We start from the raw sequence: 12,230 nt of genomic DNA on the forward strand, positions 1-12,230 counted from the left end.
TTGCAGGTTCACAGAGTAGACTCTGGTTGAGATTTTGGGTGCCAATTTAAAGGATGGTTCTCGACAGGATCAGTGAAGGTGATTAAAAGATCTGACTTTAGGTCACCCAAGCAATTTAAGTTTGGAGTTTTTAGTAGAGAATATTTGTAAATTCATATATGTACCACTGAGAACTGTTAAAACAAGTTTGTGCTTAAATGTTTTCACCAGCATCTTTTTTTCCGATAACCTTGTTCTTGATATTAAAGATGTATTACTTTGGCTATCAAAGTTCATCCTCTCATTTTCTTGCCCAGTAGAGTATGTGTCTTAAAAAGGCAGAGATCATATATTTTGTATGTTTCCTAAGAGTTTTATTGTATATTCAGTGGATGATCAGTTTTTACTTCTCATTGAGTAATAATTTGGATTTATAGCCTAATATTTTTGAAAGTGTGTCAGGGCCATATCTGTGGTACTTCTTGAAAAGTCTGATTGTTTCTTACAGAGATAACAAAGAATATGGTAACTTTCTCTGGGCTTGCAGAAGTCAGTTTCACTTTTTATCATATAGACCCAGACATTAATATGTGTTAAGACACTACCCCCTCTCCCATCATGTGAAAATGAAAATGAGAGTTTCTGATTTAGTAGGTCTGGGTGGGGACTGAGATTCCGCATTTCTAACAGACTCCCAGGTAATATTGATGCTGTTGGATCAAGAGTCACACTTTGAATATTGTCTCTTTAGTGTCCTGTTAGGATGGTGGTTTGTATTTAGAATTAGCACAGTACTTCTGTAAGTGCTTAATAAATGTCTGAATGAGTACAGATGTGAATTAATGAACTCATGAATAGGTCAGGAGTAAGGAGATATTTGGCAGGCCTAAGGCAGTGCAAAAGAATGTTAGTTATTACCACACACTCACAACAAGTGGTACCCCTTTCCACACAATACACACATATACACACAAACAACACAACAGCACGAAACAGTTGTTGAACTATTTTAGCTGTAGGCCACCACTAAGATGAATGAAAGCTAGTGCCCACCATAATTTAGAATACAAATTTAGAATGCATAGTTGCCCATTTAGGGGGATGGATTCTATGTTGTTCAGGTTTTTAGGTGCCTTCTTTAAGGAAAACTTGCTCACTTAACTCACTCGGGTGGTTCTAAGACCCTAAGACTGACTGACTTTTTCTTTCTTTCTTTCTTTCTTTCTTTCTTTCTTTCTTTCTTTCTTCTTTCTTTCTTTCGCAGGGAAGGGGCAGATGGAGAGGAAGAGAGAGAATCTTTGGCAGGCTCCACACCTAGCATGGAGCCCCGGGCTAGATCTCATGACTATGAGATCTTGATCTGAGCTAAAATCAAGAGTTGCTTAAGTGACTGAGCCACTCAGGCACCCCTAACACCATTTTTCTTTCTTTCTTTTTTTTAATGTTTATTTATTTTTGAGAGGGAGAGAAGAGCTTGAGTGGGGGAGGGGCAGAGAGAGAGGGAGACACAGAATCCAGAGCAGGCTCCAGGCTCTGAGCTGTCAGCACAGAGCCTGACATGGGGCTCAAACTCACGAGCTGTGGGATTGTGAGCTGAGCTGAAGTTGGACACTTAACCAACTGAACCATCAGGTGCCCCTAAGACTATTCTTAATTATGCTTTTACCAGGTGGTTTCTTCAGGACCTCCAGATTCGGATACTGGCATTTACAGGTAGCTGACTCCAGAGTACGACTCTTTGCACTTTTGGAAGGAATAATTTAAAAACCTCCCTTTTCACTGACCTTTAGATGTTTATACTGTTCTTCAGAGAACAAATATGTTTACATAATGTTTATTCATTGTGAGCCATGTTATCTAACCTATTATCAGTTCATCACCTCTAGACTGAATAAACATTTAAAAAGAGTTGGAATTGTTAGAAATAAACAACTTATGGGCAGAATCTAGTTAGTTGTGAAAGACCTGGAAACCACCGACTGCAGGAATCGGTTAATGTGGGCTTAGGTCTTTTTTTTTTTTATTTATTTTTTTTTTTTTAATGTTCTTACAGTTTTATTTTATGGAAAAAATAGTAATTCTACAACACTTCCAAAGTTTGATTCCACTTCCAAGAAGCTGTTCCGATTTCTGAATTTTAGTGTGGCTTAGAGGCAGGATCCTGGACCCTGGATCAGATTGCCCATGTTAGAATTGTAGCTCACTACTTGCTAGCTGGGTAACCTCAGACAAATTACCTAACCACTCTAAGCCTCAATTTCTGTGTCTGCAGTATTGGAGAAATGGTAAATTTTAACTTGGGAGGTCTTTGTGAAGATTAAATGCGGCATAATATGTAAAGTGCTTCTGGCACAGAGTGTGGTCTGAGTTTGTAAAGGCAGTGGGTGAGCGGGTTTGCTAGAGAAAACGAGACCAGCAAAGGAGACCAGCAGTGAGACTTTTCAAAGTTTTTGATAATACACCATTTGTTTCTGGTTTTACTTAAAAAAAGAAAAAAAAGACACTGAAGTCATGAAGTGCCTGAGATATCTATTTGGATTATTTGACCTTTGGAGATCTTGGAATTTGTCTTTTTTTGGTCTGAGGCCTGGCTTAGGGGGTAGGGGTAAGGGACTCACTTTATCTTTCTATTCAGTAAGTATATGATAATTTTTACACAATTTGTTATTACATCTTTAGAGATTTAACAGTCATTTGGTCCTTTTTTTTTTAAATAAGCAATTAAATTATGACTTTTCCTATTCATTAACATGACATTTTGAGCTTGTTGAAACTTGTGTCTAATATGTGATTTATTTGATTGATCTCTGTTGAGTACAAATTGTCCTTCCAGCACATCATTTTTAGTTGAAAGTTGAAGCGTTACATTACACTAAACACTCTTCAACTCACCCTTTCCTGTAGCAGCTGTCTCAGTATAGCTGGCCAAATCTGGTTTACTATTGTTTGCCTCTTTAGTTATCATCGATCAGGGATAAAAATTAATAAGTATTAGAATATAGGATCTAAATAACTATGATCCATTATTGTTCATGTTTCTGAGTCAGTAAGTTCTTATTAAAACAGTTGTTCGGTTGATGAAAAAAAACTTAAAACAGCCTTCAAATCCTTAATATGTATTTTTCAATGTAGGCATTATTTACTTTTGCATTGTTGCTAGAAAATTCTTTTTACGTCAAAGGGAGTAGTCCTCTATCTGGGAATACATTTGGTAGAGAGAGGAACCTACCCGGAGGAGTGAGAGGGCCAGAAACATACTGGTAATCCCTGTGATAACAGAGTTTTTTTTCATCAGAATGCCTTCATATCCAACTCTAATTGATTCACTGTGATGCAGATTATTTTGAATAACCAGACCTCTTATTTACTACTTAGAAAATTATATTTGTCATAAACTTTGGACTCTAAAATTTTTTTAAATTATTTACTGATAAATATTGATTAAAAATATATACTAATGAAGGGGATACTGAGGTTTGATGATTAGTTTTTATAATATCTGAACCAAGACTATTGGTATTTGGAATATTTACCCCCTATTCACTTACCAGTTATTTATTGAGTCTGCTATTTGCAGCGTGCTGTTACAGCAGCTGTGTGCCATGTGGTATGGTAAAGAATAAAAAAAATGAATGGGATGTATTTCTTAATATTAAGTTCATAGTCCAGGAGGGGAGGTAAGGCATGCAGTACCCTGTAACATAAATTCATTGAGATAATACTATAAGGTACAGAGCAAATGGTTTGAGAAATCAGAGGTAGATTACATTTGAATGGAAGGTAAGGGAAAATTTAATGGGAAAGGTGGCATTTTACTGTCCTTGAAGGAAAAATATGATCTGGAAAGGTAGAAATAGGTGATGGATAAGGGAAAGAATGGCTTAAACTAAGACATTCAGGTAGAATAGGATATAGTACGCGTTGGAGAATGGCAGATGGAATTTGGATTTTATTTGATATAGTAGGCAATCACTAAAAGTTGCCAACAGGGGGTGGTATGCTTGAGGTTGTTTCAGAAAGCTTAATCTGGCAGTGGTTTATAGAATTATTCGATTAGATTTAGTAACTCACTTTTAAAGTAAGGGAAAAAATTAAATGATGCTATATAATTATAAGCCTTGTTTATTGGGATTTGTAGAAGGTAGTGCCTTGGAGAAAGTATTTTCAGTGAAATAGGGTGGATTGCTTTGGGGCATTTTGAATTCTAGCTACTAGTGTAATTTATGAGTGGAGAATAGGGACCTGGAGGCATTGGGAAATGTGGAGTTGCTATTCTAGAGAGAAGATGGGGCTAGAGATTTAGGTTAAGATGTCATAAGAATATAGATGAGAGTTGAAGTTATGGTAGGTCAATAAGGAAGAGAGATCCTTAGGCCAATAAGGGAGAGAGTTTAGAAAGAGAAGATAATCCGAAGAATGTTTGTTTTTGGAGTAGAGGAAAAAATATGAAAGAAGCAGTCAGAGGTATGAAGAGGTTAAAAAGAGAATGTTGCAGAAAAATCTTGAGCAGGGAGTTTTGGGAGGTGTTAAAAAGTGGGAAGAGCGTGGGCTTGAATCTCAGTGCTGCCACATATTAGCTTAGTGACCTTGAGCAAGGTTCTTAACATATTTGAACCTCAATATTCTTATCAAAAAATGGGGGTAAAATATCTATCTCATATTTTTTAGAAATATAAATCAGTACTTGTTATTCTGCTCAGAACTCTCCATTGGTTTTCCAACTCGATTAATGTGCAAGCTTTACCATAGCCTAGAGTCGTACGTGACCTCACTGTTGCTTGTTTGATTACATATCATACCATTTCCCCCTTTTGTTTATTTACCTCCACCAAGATACAGTTACATGATTTATTTTATATTTTTGAACCTGAGTTTTATTATTTAGAATAGAGAGCTCTTGATTTCTGAGGAATATGTTAAATTGGACAACAGATTGTCAAAAAATGAACATTTCTAAGGAGTAAACTAATACAAGGTGGCTTCCTCTTTTTATGAGTTTTGACTTTGAGAGGAAGAAATCTTGCCTTATATTTGTGCATAAGCAATATACATATAAGTAATTTCTTTTATTGACTATGACAAGACAACCTGGATTAAAAGACTGAAGCAAGGACTTATATCCCATTCATCTATGTTGGTAAGCTGTGATAGTGATAAAAAAAATGTGGTAGGACTTTGATGATAGATTTATAATCTGTTCATCAAATGTTAATTGACTATCTACCAGGTACTGTGTTAGGTGATAATTAGGGAAGGGGAGTTAATTGAAGTGACTGCTTAACAAAAAGCTAAATAAAAAGGTTTTGGAGAGTTTTTTCAAAACATATTGGTACAATTTCTTGCGATATGTGTATAGTATGATGTTGTGAAAATGTTTATATCCCTGAGACTGTACTAGCCACATAGTAATGCATAATATTAGTTGATGCTTTTGATGATTAGGGGCCTTAAACTATTTCATCATAACGTAGTATCATGTTAAAGATTTGTTTGAGTCTCTGTTGATACAAGGTCAAACTTTAAAATTGTCTGTTGGTTTATCATTAATCTTAGCTTTTTTTTTTCTATTAATTGTTCGTCTCTTAAAGAGTGTTGTCATTTGAATTTTTTAATGTTTTCCTTCATGTTTAATATGTCTGTTTCATCTTGGGAAACTAAGAGTATAGTTAAAGTGTATTCCTTAATGAGCCTGATTTATTGGTGAATTAAATTAGTATTGTCAATTGGTATTACAAACTGTATATGGTACTCTCTTTCCTCATGATTATACCTGAGGAGAATCAATAATTGAAGTGAATGAAAGAAGATTTTAAGTAATTTAGCTTTTAGCTGCATTGGAAAATATTCAGTAAAATGAACTTACATGTGAAAAGAAGTGTGAAAGGAAAGAAGAATGCTAGATCAAGTATCTAGCTAGCTCAAGAATGCTAGCTCAAATATATTTGAGCAGTTTCTGAATTCTTAAATTCAGAATGCTGAATTTACAGTGTTTTCAACTTACTACCATTTATTTTGTATAGTCTTTTGACTTACTACATGTGTCGGGTTGCACTGGTTTATTGATTCTAGCTCTATCTTGGCAGTGTGGATAGCGATTAATCCATTTTGGGCGTTGCCTCAGAGATACCTTTGCATCTTTTGGCAGTGATGGAAGAAGGCCTGTTCCCATCATTAGCGATTTCTAAACCTTGAAGAAAGTAGACATGGGACCATTTTTTTCCAGACCTGTGTCTCAGAAACTCTCACATTAATCAGGATCAGAGTGAATTTCAGAGTGTGCTCTAGTTCCATTTGGAGCCCATGGAGTGTTAATGTAACTGTATTTACTGAAACTTATTTCCTCTCACTCTCCTACCTTTGTTTCATTCTTCACATATTACAGATTGCCTACAATGAGTCAGAAATACAGTGGTGGGGGAACAAGATGTACTTGGACATTACAGTTAAAGGGAAAGATAAACTTGAATAGACAAGAAAATTATTTAAACTGTGGTAGGTGCTGTTAAGAGGTACAGGGGGTTACTAGAGGGTGTTACAAGAGGACCCATTCTGGTATGGTAGGTTTGGGAGGGCTTTCCCAATGAAGAGACACAGTGAATATATGAATATATATTAAGTACGTATATATTAGGTTTACCACTTATGGCACAAAACCCAAATTTTACCATGAGGAAATTGAGAGAAAAAGAAGCAATTACTTTATAGAGAGTATTTAATGATTTCTTAAATCCAATATCCTGGCCAGGATTTTGATTTCTTTCCTTTTGACTTGGCTCTTGTTTAAACTTGAAACCAAAGGCAGTTATAAGGTATCTCAGACCGTACATAACACCTTGATTACTAGATTTGCTGAAATTGAACCTCCTTTTGTATAAAATATATATTTTAAATCAAAGTAGTCAGGAGTTTTCAGTTACAAAGGATTACAAATGTCTGTTACAAATGTTAGAAAAGCTGTTTTAGCCTGTTTGTCTTCACTCATCTAAAGGTAAATCAAGGATGTTTAAGACAAAATTATGGGATCTAGGAAGTTAAGCATCTTTTTAAAGCTTTCTTCTTCTGTGCTCTTTTCTTTTTTTCTCATAGTTAAATTTGTGGTTAAGTTTCTTTTCTGGTTCAGGTAGGTGATTACGGTTATCCCCATTAAAAAATAATAAGAGGTGTTAGATCTATCACATAGTTGCTAATTATTAGGCTTCAGTATGAGTGAGTTTTAGCAAATATATCAGTACAAGTGCAGTTTTGGAGAATGGCTTTGTTTTCTGTTAATGGAATTTTGTATATCAACCAATGATGAAGCAGTTTGGTATTTTTCAGTCCGCATGATCCCCTGATATCTGTGATTTCTTGCTGAAGTTGTCCCTATTTTTCTGGCTTGAACTCTTTAATTCTATTTTAAGGATTCAATTCAGTATACCCAATATTATTGGAGAGATTGGAATATATGGGCATACTTTGTTTTTCATCTGAATAAAGTTCTTCAATAAGAAGTGTATTATTAGGAGTTTTCTTCATTAATTAAGGTATTTCATATTAGAGTCCATGATATTTGTGCTTAAGTATCTAGAAGATGGCAGGGTATGAAAAATGTTTTGGTTTAAGATTACAGTGTTAGGTGGAAGTAACAGGTGTATATTCTCAGTAGGTGGAGAACAGGTGTGTGTTCTTAAGACTCCCTACCCCTACATTACCAAAAATACTAATATTACTTGATTTGGAACATGGGTATAATTTACATAAGGCTCAATCTGAACCTTGTTCTTGATCATATTTTGTCTCAATATTATATTTAAAGTATACTTTCAAGTTTGTCTTTATTTAAAGTTTTTTAAAGTTTATTTTGAGAGAGAGAGAGAGAGAGAGGAAGCGAGGGAGGGGCAGAGGAGAGGAAGATAATCTCAAGCAGGCTCCATGTGAAGCTGATGCAGGGCTGGATCCCATAACCAAGGGATCATGACCTGAGATGAAATCAAGAGATGCTCAACCCACTGAGCAACCCAGGAGCCCCTGTAGTTTATAGTTTTAACCCTAAAAGCAAAGATGTTGGGGGCGGAGCACTGGGGTGGCAGAGTCAGTTAAGTGTTCGATTTTTGATCTCAGCTCAGGTCATGGTCTTGAAGTTCATGGGTTTGAGCCCCACGTTGGACTCTGCGCTGACAGCCTGGAGCCTGCTTGGGATTCTCTCTCTCCCTCTCTCTCTGCCTCCTCCCTGCTTCTGCATACTCTCTTTCTAAGTAAATAAGCTTTAAAAAATATATTTGAAAAAAAATGAAGATGTTAGAAGCAATTTAAATGTAGTGTATTTGTTGGGGTTTTCCAGAGACAGAACCAAAAGGGGTATGTATGTGTGTATGTACACACACACACACACACACACACACCACACACACAAAGAGACTTATTAAAAGGAATTGGCTCACACAGTTATGGAGGCCGAGAAGTCCCAAGATCTATAGTTGGAAGTTGGAGACACAGGAGAGCCAGTGGTATAAGTTCCAGTCTGAAAGCCCTCAGGCTTAATAAGACCCAAGAGGAGGGGATGTTTCATTCTGAGTCTAAAAGCAGGGAAAAGACTAATGTCCCAGCTTGAAGGCAGGCAGGCAGGCAAGGGAATTTCTTTTACTCAGCTGTTTTGTTTTTGTCAGGTCTTCAATTCATTGGATGAGACCCATCCACCTTAGGAAGGGCAATCTGCTTTACTTAGTCTACTGAAAATGTTAATCTTCACTAGAAACACCCTCACAGACACACCCAGAATAATGTTTGATCAAATAAATGTCTGGGCATCCTGTGGTCCAGTCAAATTGACACATAATTAGCCAGCACATGCAACATAAATTTATTTGTTACAGTAAAGTAATTCTACCTCCTTTATTATGCTAAATATTTTAAAAAATGAGGTCTTATTGTTTTTTAATTTTTCTTAAGGTTTATTTATTTTGAGAAAGAGAGCAAGAGCAAAGGGAGGGGCAGAGAGAGAGGGAGACACAGAATCCAAAGTAGGCTCCAGGCTCTAAGCTGTCAGCACAGAGCCCAACACAGGGCTTGAACTCACGATCCATGAAATCATGACCTGAGGTGAAATTGGACACTTAACTGACTGAGCCACCCAGGGGCCCCAAAATGAGTCTTTCTTATTTATTTATTTATCTATCTATCTATTTATTTATTTAAATGTTTTTTTATGAGAGAGAGAGAGAGACAGAGCACAAGTGGGGAGGGGCAGAGAGAGAGAGGCAGAAACAGAATCCGAAGCAGGCTCCAGGCTCTGAGCAGTCAGCATAACCTGAAGTGGGGCTCGAACTCACCAACTATGAGATCATGACCTGAGCCAATGTCGGATGCTTAACTGTCTGAGCCACCCAGGCACCCTGTGGTCTTATTTTTATAAAATATTTTGAAATTTGTTAGAGGAAAGATGTAGGCAGTCTTTTGACCCTAGATGAATATCCTACTCTAGTTCTGGTCTTTGAAGTTTTGTTTTTATTTTGAAGCTGGTGGTGCTATAAAAATGTGGTTTAATTTTGATTCTCATAAGGACCAGGTAACTTCCCTGAATAATGCAGTGTAGCTCTTTCCTGACCATGTAATAATTAGGTTATAGTGAATACTCCTGATATCTACTGATTCTGTTACTGATGGATCTAATCTACTTCAATTGCTACCCCAGGAAGTGAATGGGGAAGCCGTGCTGTGCTGCCCAGGTGAACTACTCTATCCTGGGAATCCTGAAGGGGCTGGACAGATGGAGAGCACAGCTCCTGGTAGGTTTTGCCAACACTGTTGTGCAACAAACTCGGATAAACTCTTGGCAGGAGAAGCCAGTAACTCAAGAGATGAGGGTTTGGAAAAGAGAAAGGGAAAAATTATTTTGGGTGCTGGCAGTAGATAGGAGAAGGCGTTAGGCTCAAACCTTAACAACTGACCTCTCTGCCCACACCTAGAGATTTGTAGAGAGAGGTTGGGGGGATATGGCCTTGAGAGCAGGCAGAGAACACATGATCATGGGTTAGGGTTGGCATGTGTTCAGCAGTGACCATGAGCAGCGAAGGGGATGTGTGGGTGTGTAGTTTTCTAGACATTCTGTTGCTATCAGGGCTTTTCTGGTCTGGTGGTTGGAATGTTCCTGTCATTGCCAAATGTCTTCCTCAGTGACTGAAGAAAGTGAGATAAGAAATAAGCACAATAGGTTTTAGTTAGAGCAAGAGTGAACCAGTCTTCTCTCTTTCTGATTTTAACTGTTAGGATCTATAGTTGAGCAACAGGGCTCCCTGAAAATCCTGCTATAAGAGAAGGCAGGATGAGGCCATGAAGTATAGCTGAGTTCTTAATTGCCATTTATTTTTTCAAACATCTTAATTACCACAGGCAGAAATCTCTGCACATTACTTAAAACTTGCACAACACAAAGAGGAACTTGGGTTGGGATGGGGAGTGATTGTGCTGAGTGAAGGAAACTAACATTTTTAAGTGTCTACTATGTGCCAGTTACTCTACAGAGTATATTTGTCATCTCATTTATTTAAAAAGTACTGACATATTGGAAGAAAGAAAAGAGTAAAGTTTGCTGCACAAGTAGTGGATGCTATTTTCTTCTATTAGGATTAGTTCTTTTTACTTGCTGATTTAGTGGTATATTAATGTTGTGTTTCCATTGTCTTTCACCTTTTACTTTTGTAGACTGAGAATGTAATTTCTCTCTCTGGAGCCATCATCGAGCCTTAGTCTTCCCCCGAGGTTAGGACACTGGTATATGTATATACCAAATTTATGAATATCCTGTTATGTTATTTATACATCTCAGTTGTGTTTCCCTATGTTTTTGTATTTTTTGTTTCCAGGATGGACAGCCTAAACTCCTATAGGAGATAATAAATCATACATTTCTATTTGTAACATGCACTATGGATAAGTGTTATTTGTCCTCATTTAGAATAGTCAGAGCAGGGGAGGGGCAGAGAGAGGGAGAGACAGAATTGCAAGCAGGGCTGAATCCACGAACTGTGATATTGTGACCTGAGCTGAGATCAAGAGTCTGATGCTTAACTGACTGAGCCACGCAGGCACCCACCAATTCTTTCTTATTGTGAAGAATTCTCACTTCTTATTTTCCAAAGGAACTAGGTTTGTCAGTCCCTCTAGAAATAGTCTTCTAGAAGATTTAGTGATCAAACTCTGGGGCCAAGAAAGACTGCTGAATTGGACTTTGGTACTAATAAGGCTAAGATCATGGGGTTAGCCGTTTTGAGGAGGGCCAGTTAGCTTTGTTCTAGTCCATGGCCATAGGCTCTAATTCAAATAGTAGTCAGCCATCTCTGTGATAAATGTGCTGCACTAATTGAATGGGGAAACAGACAAGGGAATGTAAATGAATAAGATTAAATGCATATAGGTCTGATAGATGTTTAATAATGATATTTTTATAAAGAGAAACTCCTAAATTGGGGGCTCATAATTATAATTTTGCATCATACGTCAGTCTGTAGCCATTGTGTTAGTCAGGTTGGTTACCATATTTGTCCTTTATGGACTATCCTTTTTTCTTTTTTTTCTCCATGGCCTATCCTTAATGCTGCCTCTGTTTTTTGACTTTGGAATTTTCATAAAGATATTTGCCTGTATTTCCTTTTAGATACTTTACTGTTTATAATTTTCCAATTTAAGTCTATGATCCATCTCATATTAAGTTTTGTGCATAGTATGAGGCAGAGGTCAAGGTTAATGTTTTGTTCTACACAGATACCAAGTTCCTCCAGTACCATTTATTTAAAAAAAGATGCAGTTTTAAAAGTGGGGAAATAAAGAACTCTTTGTCTCATTTGTTTTTAGTGTTGACGGTTAATTTTTATCTTTCAACAGGATGTTTTGATATACATATTAATTTTCAACATGATTTGATGTATATACAAATGAAATAATTACTACAGTCAAACTAATTCACATATCGCCTTTCACATAGTTATATATATAAATTTTTTTCTTTTCAAATTTTTATTTAAATACTAGTTAACATACAGTACAATATTGGTTTCAGAAGTAGAATTCAGTGATTCATACTTACATACAGCACCCAGTTCTTGTCACAACAAGTACCCTCCTTAATACCTATCACCCATCTATTCCATCCCCCACCCATTTCCCTCCACATCTTTTTTATCCATTCATCAATCGATGCTTGGGCTGCTTCCATATCTTGGCTGTTGTAAAGAATGCTTCTATAAACATCGGGGTGCATGTATCCCCTCAAATTA

General features: G+C 36.8%; 1 protein-coding gene across 6 annotated transcripts in view; it reads left to right on the top strand.

Moving 5' to 3' along the window:
- Positions 1 to 12,230, top strand: part of TMEM135 (transmembrane protein 135) — a 337,564-nt gene that overhangs the window by 23,494 nt on the left and 301,840 nt on the right. The window lies entirely within an intron of this gene.

Source organism: Panthera onca, chromosome D1 (genome assembly GCF_046562875.1).
Source record: "Panthera onca isolate mPanOnc1 chromosome D1, mPanOnc1 haplotype 2, whole genome shotgun sequence".
Lineage (NCBI taxonomy): Eukaryota > Metazoa > Chordata > Mammalia > Carnivora > Felidae > Panthera > Panthera onca.